We start from the raw sequence: 14,781 nt of genomic DNA, 5'->3' as shown, positions 1-14,781 counted from the left end.
GCGGTGGAGGTGGTGTCGGCGATGGTAGTGGTAGGTGATGGTAGCGGCGGTGACGACGATGGTGGCGGCGGCGATGGTAATGGTAGTGGTGGCAATGGCGGTGGTAGTGGTGGCGGTGGTGGTAGGTGGCGGTGGCAGTGACTGTTGATGGTTGGTAGCAATAATGGTGAGTGTTGGTTTTCTGATAAGTAACGATGATGCTTTTGTAATTTGCCCCTTTTCTTTATGAGAAGTAAAGTTTTTCATCCAACTTTGGAGGAATCCGTTTTCTTCCATATGATGGAAAGTTTATGCCATTTAGGAATCAATTTCCTCGTTCTAAGTCCAACAAAACACAATGAATTCGAGGGAATTAAAATCATTTTCCCTCGAATTTCAATCATTTCCTACCAACCACACACGTCCTTAATATTTTTCTTGACTATATTCATTCCCATCATAGGTCAACCTATGGGTGACTTTAGTATTGTCCTATATTTGGAAGTAGTGAACTAAATTAACCAAAACATAACTCTTCTTGCTAAGCATGAAGGAAAATATGATGTAACTCCACAAGTTTAAAACACAAGATCCATTAACAACATTAGTATGTAAGCGATTTTTGGGCATAATTTGATGAAACGTCTTACAAACCTAAATTGATATGAACTAACATAGTAAAATTACTTTAAACTTAAACACCTTATTATAAGACACTTTTAGGCAGATAAAAGTTGCAAATTACAACGTATACCAAAAAAACGTAGATTTATTTATAGAGAATAGGAACCATATTAATTAATTTACTACTAATAATAATAATAATAATAATAATAATAATAAATAATAAATAACGTCATAAATCAAGCATCCTTCTTTTTCTTCTCCAAATAGAAATAATTCTTTTGGTATTTCAAGATCGCCCAAACAACATGTCGCAACCCCATCTCCGGCCACAACGCTTTCGGAGAATACAACAAACTGTTACAGGTCTGCCACAGCAAAAAGTTGCTCAGCCGCGTCTCGCCAGAGCTCCTCACCAGAATATCAGGATCCGGCGCCACCCCCATATACATCTTCTTCTCCAAATCCACCACTTTGATCACCTCCTCCTGCTCCTCCTCCTCTTCCCCAACTTTCCGGCGACTTTTCTCCTCGCAAGCTTCATAAATAGAACGCGGGATTTCATGCGACGAAGTATATGCCACACATACCAAAAGATAAGTTTTCGTGTTCATAGCCGTCGCTTCCATGGCTTTCTCCGCCGCTATTCTCACCGGATCAGAAAGCCGATTCAGATCCCCAATAAACAACACTCGGATTCCATACCGATTCACCATATCTAATTCTTTCAAAAACCCTTGGATTTTTTCGTGCATTAGATCCATTACGTATTGGACTTCATCTGGGCGTCTGTTGAAGTTATCGAGGCTGAATGCATAAACGGTGACGTATTTTACTCCCATCTCGTAGCAGTATTTTAGCAGCGACATGAGTGCTAGGAATCCGGCTTTGTGGCCTGCACCTTCTTCGAGCTTCCATTTTTTTGCAAATCTTCGGTTTCCATCCATGATGAACGCGATGTGTTCTGGGATTGGACCAGATGATATCACTCGAAACAAGAATCGTCTCATGCTGATGTTTAATCCTCCAACGAACCTGCTAACGACGCCAGTTGTTCTTTCTTCTTCCATTTTTTCTGTCAACAATCAATTAGAAACAGGATTGAAGACACAGCAAAATTTGATCACGATGGATGTCAGAAATTGTTCTGTCAAATTATAGTTAAACACAGTGCTGCTATACGTTTATGAACGAAAACCATGGAGCTCAACACTGTAATAAGGAAATTATGTGTAATCATAAAGAATTGAGTTGTGATCATCCAACAGTTAAGTCTCTGTTTGATGTCGTTCGAGCAAGAATTGAAACAGAGTATGGAGAATATAAACTTACAGTGCTTTAGTTGTTTATGTTAGCGATGGATATCACTGGTGAAGAAGAGAATCCGCTTATTTTTGTTCATAAAAAAACTTTCCAATTCATGATATATACTCAAAGAGACGGGGGCAGAGAGAAATTAGTGAACGAGATTAAAGGGGAGATAAAATTGTTCAAGAACATTCCTTGGACCGGTCATCAACCTCATATATACACCTTAACTAAATTATCCTAATTTTTATGAATAACATTTTCACAAAGAACATGTAATGTTTATAAAATTAAAAATATTTGCAACATCTGTCCAACAACTTATTGGCTATATTTGGAAAAAGGATCGTATTGCCACATAAGGTTAAAAATATGTTAGACAATTTTGGATTGTGGTTACTGGACCAAGGAAGAGATCACATTCAAGAGGAGAGAACGATAGGCAACATCAACGTCAGTCGTAAGATTAAAGATGGATATTTTACAACAATAATAAAAATGTTATGCTCATCAGGTGTTGCTCCATACGGTGGTAATACCATAAAGATATTAGTGGCTTATATCCCATCTATCTCAAGCACCATATTTTATGAGCATTATCTTGTAGTGAAGATTGATAGTTTCCATGGTTGCATTAAATCGTTTCCAAAAAGAACTTTGTGTGGAAGAGACGACTTGAGAGCTAAACATATTTTTGATGCTTTATGTGGAGAGGGTCTGATGTAACCACAAATCTCATAATTGCAATCACCGTAGTGGCTAATATGTGGTTAGAAGGGCGTGTTTGTTGAGTTCAAAATTGTAACATCCCAAAAACCGTGACAAAATTTTTCATTTTTATAAAAACATTTCCATAATAAACCATAGATAAACAACTATTGTTTTCAAATCATATCCTAGAAAATCAGAATATCAAGTCAATTTCTCAAAACATAAAACAATAGAAGGATGTGTACGATCACACATTCACCTTCCCCCGATCATCAGAAGTACCTGAAAACATGAAATCAACAACTGTAAGCCAAAGCTTAGTGAGTTCCCCTAAAATATTCCACATAACAATACATATACACTGTATGCACACAATGCCTACAACACAAGACTGGACCGCCGCCGAGCCTACAACATAAAACTGGACTGCTCCCGAGCCTACAACATATAACTGGACCGCTCCCGGGTGTATTGGACTAAAACACAAAGCAATACCACCTCAACCCAACCACACTATCCTAAGACTACAACACAAAGCTGGAACGCTCCCGAGCCTGCTACATATAGCTCAACCGCTCCCGGGTATGTTGGCTCACAACACAAAGCAATATCACCTCAACCCAACCACATGATGTCGACATATGCAAACAATAATCAATAACCAACAAGTATAGGTAATCATATAGATCTACCAATCTAATAGATCACTACAACATAGCAACATCCTATACACAAGGATACATAACACAATCTAGTGGGCCGACATTAGTGCCTTCGACCTACGAGTACAGTGAGAAAACTCACCTCCAAGTCTAGAAGATAGTCGAACTAATCACAAATCCAAATACTGGCTCTACGGGTCACTTATACAACAAACATGGATAGAGTCTCAAACTACATCCCAAAATCCTTAATTTGACCTAAAGTCAAACTTGGTCAAAGTCAACAGTCAATAATCAAAAGTCAACAGCCAGTCGCCACGACGTGGACAAGCTTATGCCACGTCATGGGGATAATAAGACAAAATAGACAAGATTATGCCAAACGCCATGACGTGAAGACTAAACCTCCACGTTCTGGGGACTGTTCCTACCAACTTAATCCATTAAGTTCTTAATCCTTTTCCCCGCTCATCCAAACTTTACAGAATTCTTCCATACTCCCAAAAGATCATAAAAATCGTAGCTTTATATACATGCATGTCTTAAGCTCAAGCTAGGTAAAAATAGTGTAAAATAGGGCCAAGATCTCATGCAAGAATTCAAAACTCAATCAAACTCCATATCCATCACTTCCAACTATAAAGGGACTTTGGGGATCCATAAAGTTGGCAACTTTATGGAACCCCAACACTCTAACTAGCCTAAACATGAAGAAAAGCATAAGAAAACCTAGATCTAAGCACATGGAGTCATAAAGTTTGGAACTTGAGGACTTACAAGAGTCCATAGAGTGTGCACAAAGAGGATGGGGAGTGTTGCTTACTGAAACAAAGCTCAAGGGTCACCTTCTTCCTCTTCAAGTCACCACTAAACACCACAAAAGCTCAAAAGTTAATAATGGAGGCTAGGGTTTACTTTGGGGGCTGTGTGTGTGTGTGAGAGAGAGAGAAAGAGAAAGAGAAAGAGAAAGAGAGATAGATAGAGAGAGAGAGAGTGTGTGTGTTAGAGGCTGAGGATGAACAACTCTAGCCATCACATCCCTTAAATAGGGGCACAAACGCTGGAAATTAGGGTTTCCCATTAAACGGCGGCCACGCCGTAGTCAATAGACTGTCACGTCGTGGCATCAACTTAACCCTCACGTAATCTCATGCCATGGCCATGTCATGGGCATCCATGCGCCATGTTGTGAAATAGGGTTTTCTCCAAAAACCCCATCTTTGATTCCGTTAAGTCTTAGATGATCTATTCAGGAAAAAAATGAGGTGTTACAGACATAGTTTATTGCGTATGCTCCTTTTATGTCACTTCTAAAACCCGACAATGAAATCTGACCTATTAGAGTGCGTATTATATGGATATTTATGGTTCCAAGGTTACCATGAAAGGCGTCGATAAAGAAATGAAAAGTATCTTAATGATTTTCAATTTGTGGTCGACGTGTCAGGTGGATAGATTAAAATTACTTCATGAGGTCAGGTTGATGTGTTCCATGGACATGCGACGAGGTTCTATAGGAAGAAAATCATATCTGGTCCACTATTGGGGTTTAAAAGATGATCCATCAGGACTACCTCCTTTTTCGAGGTTGTATTTGGGAGGCAAACATATCTGGCCCACCATTAGGGTACAACAAGGCTGTAACAACCCAAAAATTAGGATAAATTGTTTCATTTTAAAAACAAGAGTTACAATCATCACATTGTTCTAAAACCATCCCATAATAACAATGTCAAATCATCATAGTATAATATCAAAAAGTGCGGAAAATAGTGAGGAGAGAATGTTGTGCCATCACGTCGGGACCTTCCCCTTAGTACTTGTGACATCCCCATTTTCACGGCCAGAAAAGACCGATTTTGTTTATGCTTTATAAAAATCAGAGTACCTATTTTAGTGAAAATGTTGCGGAATTTGTTCCCAGTAAAACATGATAAATACGTTATCAAAACATTTCCGAAGAAATGTATTTTTATTCATTTTAAAACATTTGGGATGTCATCGTCAATATAGAAACATAAGCATAAACAGAACTTACATTCATTTACACTAGTGATCTAAATCTCTTTAATCTCTCAGTGTAATGTAACTTCATATCGACACCTGTGATACAAATAAGCTTGAGTGGGTCAGGTTGGGAAACCTGGTGAGTACACAGGGATTTCAATCCCACAATGTTATATCATATATATAATTTAGAACTCACAAAATATACAATTTCACCGTATGTATATATATATATATATATATATATATATATATATATATATATATATATATATATATATATATATATATATATATATATATATATATATATATAAGCAACTCTTACCCCACCCCGTTAATCCTTACAACGAGACTATCCATACTCTCGGACCTTAAATTTTACCTCTTACTTAACCCATACTCTCGGATCTAGTTGATGCTCTCGGATCAATAATTGTGCCCATTCCATACTCTCGGATTAGGGACAAGTGTCTATGTGTAAATCCATTCTCCCGGATTAACGACGAATGAATATGTCCTATCCATACTCCCGGACTGAGGACGACTGACTATGTCTTAATCCATACTCCCGGACTAAAGACAACTGACTATGTCTTAATCCATACTCCCGGATTAATGATAGTTGACTATGTCCAATCCATACTCTCGGACTAGGGACAATGACTATGTCTAATCCATGCTCCCGGATCAATGACATATACTAAAGTTCTATTCTCTAACTATAACTCACTCGTACTCATAAGAAAATACTACCCAATATTCCTCATAATTAACTTAGGTTTACTCTTTATCCTAAATCATCATATATAATCAGGTATGTTCTTTAACATGTATTTCAGGCAACATCAATTAACTCGCACATAAACATATAATTAATACTTCAATCAATACTTGTATTAAAATCATGTTCATGAAAGGGACTATGCACTCACTCGCTAAAGTGATGATTCCAAACTCGGACAACGCTTCGCTTCTTAACAATATAATTTCCTTCGACGAAACCTAGTATTATTACCACTAGATTTTAGTCTAATATTTACCGTGACTAATTATTAGTCTTAGCATTATTATTATTATATAAGCGTTTAAATAATATTTTCCAACCACTATGTACAGACAGGGGTCAGACATAAAACACCGGAGGGCAGGACCATTTTGGCATATAGCACTTCTGAAATCCAACAACCCTATGCGGCCCTTTAAACCAGATTCCCCGTACCGCGAGTAGTTAAAAAGATATTATAACGACATTTATATAAGTCATAATAATAGCCTAAATGTTTATTATAAGTTCATAATAACAATACTAATTTTAAATATAAGTTATATTTAAAATAGGGTAAGCATAACTTACTTACAATGGAGTTTTAGCTAGGAGTCGGGCTCTGCAGGGGCAGAACTTCGTCGCTGAATCTTTCTAAGAAAGATTCTTGCAGCGCCTACCTTACTATACTAAAACTACAGAAAGAGAAGTCGAATCACGAGGGACCGAAATGCTTAGGGGATAAGAAGAGAAAGTCTCTTGAATCAAGAGAATGGTGCAAGAAATATGAGAGCCCAAGCCTCTTATTTATAGTAATTGAATTTACAAAAACTACCCTCCATAATTACTTAATGACCTTATAGTTATATAAACGACTAAACACCCCTTCATAATACTATTTTAAATAGAGTTAACGATATTTGTACTAAACTAATGTCGAAAGTACTCAACACTAGTCTTATAATAACCGCATCGTCGATACCTTTCTAATAATATATACATTTGTATATATATATATATGTGTACGTATATATGATTTATACTTTATTTTAATACGTAAATATGCTATTATAATTTGTAACTCGTTCATACGAACTCCATTTTTGACGTTATTTATATCCACGCGTTGATATTTACGAGTACTACAACTTTCATTTAAACGCCGTCAGCTAATTCTCATTCTATCTCAGATTTACAAAACTGTATCGAATTTATCGCGTTCGAAGAGTAGGGACCAAGTTTCGTCCATATATTTAACATAAGAGCTCTACTCTCGGCATTCTTTATATCCACGCGTAGGTAAAAACAAGATCTACAACTTTCATTTAGACTCCGTCGGCTAATTCTCGACCGATCTTAAATTTAACAGTAGGAGGAGATTATACTGTTAAATGTCCGCGTAAAATTCATAACTTCTACATACGAACTCCGTTTTCGTCTGTCTTTTTACCATTGAGTTCCTATTAATGAGATCTTCAACTCTAATTTAGGTCGTGTAGGCCAAAAACCGCTCGAACTAAAATTCGAGTTTCGGGCCGTGCACTGCTATGCCAAATCTTAGAAAATTCATAACTTCCTCCTACGAAGTCAGATTTGGGCGTTCTTTTTTTGTATGTTCTCGGTTTAACGTATACTACAAATTTTGTTTAGATCACTAAGGCTAAAAAGTCTTCTACCGTAAATTCACTATTTACGTCTCCCGGTGCCGTGGCGGTTTTGCCGTAAAACTTCGACGGGCCATAACTTCTTCGTTATAACTCGGATTTCGGCGTTCTTTATATGTACGGAACCCTTGTAACATATACTAAAACTTGGTTAAGATTAATCCTTCTAAATAATATTCCATCAAAAACTCATTTTTGATGCTCATCGTCTCTAAATTGACTAGCCCGGATCTGCGAGCGTTACAGTACTGGAAGTACCTGAAACCACAAATATAAACTATAAGCAAAAGCTTATTAAGTTTCCCCTAAGTACCACATATAAAACTAAATAAGTTAGTGTTATAGGCCAAACCATAGTCTTACAAGTAATTTCCTGCCAATGGCCACATCCTGGTCTTCCATACAGTTGCAAGGGGCCATATCCTGGTCTTTCATACAAATGTCATGAGCCATATCCGGGTCTTTCATACAGTGTCCAGGGGGAAAATCCTGGTCTTACATATCACAAATATAGTTAGTATACTATATCACAGATAATGGGCCGGCCTTGGTGCCTTCGACCCACTGATACAGTGAGAAAACTCACCTTAGTTCGCTGATAAATAACTAAATGCTCGGCTACCGAACCGAAAGATCCCACACTGAACACAAACAAATCACCTTAATCAGAAATAGGTTATCAACCATAACCGTGGGCCTGAATCCCAAATCCAGACCCCTAAGATAAAAGCCCATTTTGACCTTCCCATAATGTGTTGGATAAGGTGTCTAAGTCCATAACTATTTCTGGTATGTACTTGACCCGGTTGGCATGGTCCATTTGGGTTGCATGGCATTGCAATACTTGGATAAACCAAAATGAGAGAAAGGACACTTAAGGTTTATTAATATATTATAAGTTCTAATATATTAATAATATTATTTAATTAGTATTGATCAAAGAATTAATTTGGAATTAATTAAGTGATCAAAAATAGACTAATTCAATATATGAGGTTGATTGTGTAAATCATCTATTCTTGTATAGTGAGCTAATGATCCATGGTTTGTATGGATTGGGTTAAAACCCATAAGGTGCTCCATGGATAGTCCATGGAGGTTACAAACCCATGGATCATGGAATATGAAAAGCCATGACAATTAGGGTTTACATGGTGTAACCCTACTTGTGCCACAACTATATAAAGACCCCTAGACTAGCAAAATCGGCACTTGTACAAGCAAGAAAGAGGGCTAGCCGATTTTGAGGTGTTAGTGAACTTCTCTCAAGGTTATTACAAGGTTGTGGTGTTGTGTGAGACATTTGAGGCATCACACTTGAGGTGTTAGGCTCACAAGGTTCTTAAGGAATCGAAACAACAAAAGGTATGTATTTCTTACTAGCATTTATGTTCAAAATTTCCCCATGCTATGCTAGATAGGTTATGAACCTTGGAAATCAAATTTGCATGTATCTTAGTAAAACATAGATCCAAGGTTTCTAGGGTTGCATGTACACCTTAGGAGTGTTAGAATGGGGGACTCGACGAGTCCATGAGTTAATTCATCCTACTCGTCGAGTAGGTTCGTGCACTCGACGAGTAGGAGCCCCTGAATGCAGATTTTCGAGTTTTGCTGCTGGAAATGGACTAGAAACATTACCCTAAACTGTTTTGGTCTTATAAAACTTGTTTTAGTTGGTGTAATGGTTATGCTAATCCATTTTCAATAGCTATTATCAAAATTTCAAGTCTTATATGTGTTTTTATGATTCTTGAAATTGTTGATATGAACATTCATACACTTATGAGTTTAGATGATCATAGGAATTATTTGCATCTTGCTTGGTAGTTTAATTCTTAATCATTATGTGTTTTAATGGAATCCATAATTTGTCCTCAAGTTATGGATTACCAAAAGTCACTCTTTTAAAGTCCATTATTAAACACATATGTTACATAAAATGAAAAGTCTCTCATTTTATTAATCCATTAACTCATAAGTTATGAAAGATGAAAAGTTTTGAAAGTTACAAAACTTGCCCTCAAGTTTTGGAACATGTAAAGTCACTTTAAAAACTTTAGTTCCAACCCCTAGAATTTTAAAATTTAAAATTCAACCCTTATACTTTATAATATTATAAGTTTAATAATAATTATATATGTATAAGAACAAGTCGTTTTACCGTTAGTAGGCCTCATTCACGAAGCCGATCTATAAGGGGGGGGGGGGTTATAAGGTTGTTGCCTATAAAATGACAGCTTAATGGGTGTCCACTCTCACCCACCACTTCCTTGACTGATGGAGGGTCGTTAGCTGAACGGGTAGGACAATGACTTTAATCCTCATTAAAAGTATGATGATTATAAAGTAACTAAATGTTTTTATAAATTCCCAATCTTAGTTACTTTAGGAAAATGTGAATAAGGTGCTAACCCATGAAATTACACTTTGCACTTTGATTAAGTCGTTAGTGGAGCGTGTGTGGTTAACCGACACACTAACCTGGACTTAACAATGTAGGCAAAATGTGGCTTAAGGTTTATCATAGGTCGGTGGAGTGCGTATGGTTAACCGGCACATCGATTGAGTGATAAACATGATTAAGGGTACCAAGTAATTTGCATGGTTACTTTACACCTTGTTTTGTGATCCTCGACATCCCAGTCACAAAACTTGAAGGGCACACTCGAGATTGAAACATGCCATTGAAAAGTTCAATGAATCTCAAAGAATCTAGGAGTTTCAAAACCAATTAAAACCTAATAATTTATTTCGTTTTTCATGGTGGAAATTGGTGAATCGTCATTCACCTACCTTCAAATATTTTATAGCTTGGATTACGGCATCCCTCTTCTAAGTTATAAAATATTGTGTTGGGTCCTAGCCTTAATATTACATTTGGGTGTCTTATTAAGGACTATCTTTATATCTAATCTAAACTTGTCTTTCTTCTTTTTAGATGTCTTCCAACAATGCTGCTTCTGGCTCAAACCCTACCGACTCCTTCTCTCTCATGAACCTTTATGGGAGAGTCATCTTCGATGGATCCGACTTTATGGATTGGATCAGGAACATCAAGATGGTCACTCGGTATAAGGACAAGGAATATGTCCTCGACAAAGAGCTTAAGGAACTTGATGAGTCGTCTGCTACTCCTGAGGAGATCGCTGAATACCAGGCACATGAGAGAGATGCCACCAAAGTGGCATATATCATGTTGGCCATAATGACAGCCGAGCTCCAAAAGTCCTATGAGGACTTCTACCCTTTTGAAATACACCAGGACTTGATGGACCGCTACCATCAGAGTGCTCGTCAAGAGCGGTATGAAATCATCTCCTCCATGATAACAACCATGATGAAGGATGGTGAACCCATCACGGGCCACATGCAGAAAATGCAAAGGTATGTGGACCGTTTGCTGAAACTGAATGTGAACTTCCCAGAGGAGTTGGCAATTGATATCATTTTGCACTCTTTACATTCGTGTTATGATCAATTCCGCATCACATACCACATGGACAAGGAGGAAGTTACACTCAGCAAACTTCAAGGACTTTTGAAGACCGCAAAAAGTGGTCTTAAAGGTAAGTCGGTTGTTACTACTCCTACTCCTACCGCGGCCCCTGTCTTGGCAATCGGACAAGGCAAAGGAAAGAAGAGGAAGAGCCCTTCGAAGGGTACCAAGGGAAAGTCTCTTGATGGCTCCTCTTCAAGTGGAACCAAGAAAGGTTTCGTCACTCCTTCTGCCAACCCTAAAGAGGGTGAATGCTTCTATTGCCATGAAAAGTCGCACTGGAAGCGAAACTGCCCGAAGTACCTACAAGATGTTAAGGATGGGAAAGTAAAACCCAACCATGCAGGTATTTACACTATGTTGTCTAATAACTCACCCTATTATAATTCTTGGGTCCTTGATACAGGTTGTGGTATTCACATATGTTGTGATTTGCAGGGACTAAGAAGAAGTGAGAATGTGGAGCATGGGAAGATAAACTTGATCATGGGAAATAGGAAAGTTACACCAGTCACCAAGATTGGAGTTTATTCTTTGTTGCTAAGTAGTGGGTTAACATTAGATTTGAATAAATGTTGTTACTCACCTGAAATGGCAAGAAATATTATTTCCTTTCATGGTTTGTACAAACAAGGTTTTACCTTTTCGTTTGATAATGAATGTGGTGGTATTAATGCTTTCTTTAATAATGTTCTTTATTTTAAAGCATTACCTTGTGATGGTGTGTATGAAACTGTGTCGGTTGTAGATAACCTAGGAAATAATGTGTTGTGTATTGATTCTTCCTCTAGGTTGGATAAAGCATCATTATGACATTGTCGTCTTGGACATGTAAGAAAGAAACGCATAGGCCAACTCCAAAAGGATGGAGTTTTGGAGTCATTTGACCTAAAGTCAAATGATAGTTGTGAATCTTGTTTGCTTGGGAAAATGACAAAGTCACCCTTCACTGGTACTTGTGCTAGGGGTGAAGGTTTGTTGGATCTTGTACATACAGATGTGTGTGGACCCTTCAGAACCGCCACAAGGGATGCTAACCGCTTCTATGTGACTTTTACTGATGATTTTAGTAGATATGGATATGTCTACTTAATCAAGCATAAGTCAGAAACCTTTGAAAAGTTCAAGGAGTTTAAACAGGAAGTGGAGAATCAGTTGGGCATGAACATTAAGATGCTTTGATCCGATCGAGGTGGTGAATATCTTAGTACAGAGTTCCTTGACTATCTTAAGGAATGTGATATTGTCTCACAATTGACACCTCCCAGGACACCACAGCTTAATGGTGTGGCTGAGAGGCGCAATCGAACCTTGTTGGATATGGTTCGTTCCATGATGAGTCAAGCTTCGCTACCAATCTCATTTTGGGGGTATGCCTTAGAGACTGCCGCCCATATCCTTAATCTAGTCCCTACCAAAAAGGTTGCCAAAACACCTCACGAGATGTGGACTGGAAAAGTTCCCAATCTGGACCACCTCAAGACTTGGGGTTGCGAGGCTTTCGTGACGCACGAGACTCACGATAAACTCGAACCTTGAAGTGAGAGGTGTATTTTCATCGGCTACCCACAGAGATCCTTTGGTTACCTCTTCTACAGACCCAGTGATAATGTGGTCTTTGTAGCAAGGAGAGGAGTCTTTCGAGAGAGAGAGTTCATAAGCCAAGGAAACAGTGGGAGGCAAATTGACCTTGAAGAAATTCAAGAGTCAAGTGGTGAAGGAACCTCAAACCCTAGCAATCAACCTGAGGAGGAAACTCCTATTGATTCGACAGAAGAGTCTGTACCTCTGAGGCGTTCCACGAGAGTTAGGAATGCACCTGATCATTACTATGGTTTCCATATTACTGCGGAAGGTGATACACTTATCAGTGATAGCACACTGGTAAGTCTGGATGAACCTAACAGCTACACGGAAGCCATGACAGGCCCTGAGGCTGCTAAATGGAAATAGACTATGGACAACGAGATACAGTCCATGTATGACAATCAAGTTTGGAACTTGGTTGAGAATGTACCAGGTCGTAAGACAGTCGGGTGCAAATGGATCTTCAAGAAGAAGACCGACATGGATGGTAATGTGCACACTTATAAGGCGCGACTGGTTGCAAAGGGCTTTTCTCAAACTCTGGGAGTTGATTATGATGAGACCTTTTCACCAGTAGCAAAGATTAAGTCTATTAGGGTTATGTTAGCCATTGCTTCATTTCATGACTATGAAATATGGCAAATGGATGTAAAAACCGCTTTCCTTAATGGAAAGTTGGCTGAGGATGTTTACATGAGTCAGCCAGAGGGTTTTGTCAGTGCAGAGTACCCTAATAGAGTGTGTAAGCTTGAGAAATCCATCTATGGATTGAAACAAGCACCTCGCAGATGGAATCTTTGTTTCGATGAGAAAGTCAAAGAGTTTGGCATTTCGAGGAGTGAATATGAGTCCTGTGTATATGTCAAGGCTAGTGGGAGTATAGTCAGCTTTTTGGTATTGTATGTGGATGACATACTACTCATAGGAAATGACATCCTAACTCTGCAGGAAGTGAAGTCCTGGCGTGGGAAGTGTTTCGCTATGAAGGACCTTGGAGAAGCTGCCTATATCCTAGGGATAAGGATTTTGAGAGACAGGAGTAAAAGACTAATTGGACTTAGTCAGAGTACCTACTTGGATAAGGTGTTGAACAGGTTCAGCATGCAGAATTCCAAGAAATGAGAGTTACCGATCCGGAGTAACGCCAGATTGAGTAAGACTCAAAGCCCGAGTACAGAGGTTGAGATAGCTAAGATGAGTCGAGTACCGTATGCTTCCGTTGTAGGCTCGATCATGTATGATATGACTTGTACTCATCCTGATGTGGCCTTTGCATTGAGCATGGTCAGCAGATATCAGGGGAACCCTGCAAGGATCACTGGACTGCGGTAAAGAACATTCTCAAGTACCTGCGGAGGACTAAGGACTGGGTCCTTACCTTTGGTGGGAGTGATGACTTGAGAGTAGTAGGGTATAGTGATGCTAGCTTTCAGACTGATAGGGATAATTTCCGCTCTCAGTCAGGCTGGGTCTTTACCTTAAACGGAGGAGCAATTTCTTGGAAAAGTTCCAAGCAGGAGACAATGGCTGATTCAACTTGCGAACCAGATTATATAGCGGCAAGCGAGGCAGCAAAGGAGGCTATATGGCTAAAGAACTTCATTGGAGACCTTGGGGTTGTACCAGCTATAAAGGAGCCTATGGAGGTTTTCTGTGATAGTGAAAGTGCAGTTGCCTTAGCCAAGGAACCAAGGGATCACGAGAGATCTAGACACATCGACAGAAAATACCATTTCATCAGACATCGAATAGAAGAAGGAATCCTCGTGGCAAAGAGGGTATCATCGGATGAGAACCCAACAGATCCCCTCACGAAGGGACTGGGTAGGGTTAAGCATCTCCAGCATACGAGGCGCATAGGGTTGAAGGATGATATTAGTTTTAGTAGTTAGATAGTTTTTAAATGTGTAAAGTGTAATTGACATTTGATGATGAATAAAAGTTGTTGTTTATTTATGAGTAAAGTGTTGCTAT

At 38.6% G+C, this 14,781-nt stretch overlaps 1 pseudogene across 1 annotated transcript; it reads right to left on the bottom strand.

The window, feature by feature from the left end:
- Positions 1–662: 662 nt before the first annotated feature.
- LOC145133489 (dehydrodolichyl diphosphate synthase 6 pseudogene) lies at positions 663–2,146 on the bottom strand (annotated as a pseudogene). The gene is made up of 2 exons (XR_013718592.1): positions 1,936–2,146; positions 663–1,678 (listed from the first exon to the last, which is right to left on the bottom strand). The product of XR_013718592.1 is annotated as a dehydrodolichyl diphosphate synthase 6 pseudogene (transcript).
- Between the last annotated feature and the right edge of the window lie 12,635 nt (positions 2,147–14,781).

This window comes from Lactuca virosa, chromosome 8 (genome assembly GCF_052849685.1).
Source record: "Lactuca virosa cultivar CGN04683 chromosome 8, Lactuca_virosa_CGN04683_v6, whole genome shotgun sequence".
NCBI classification, from domain to species: Eukaryota; Viridiplantae; Streptophyta; class Magnoliopsida; order Asterales; family Asteraceae; genus Lactuca; species Lactuca virosa.
This window is presented reverse-complemented; position numbering and strand designations above follow the sequence as displayed.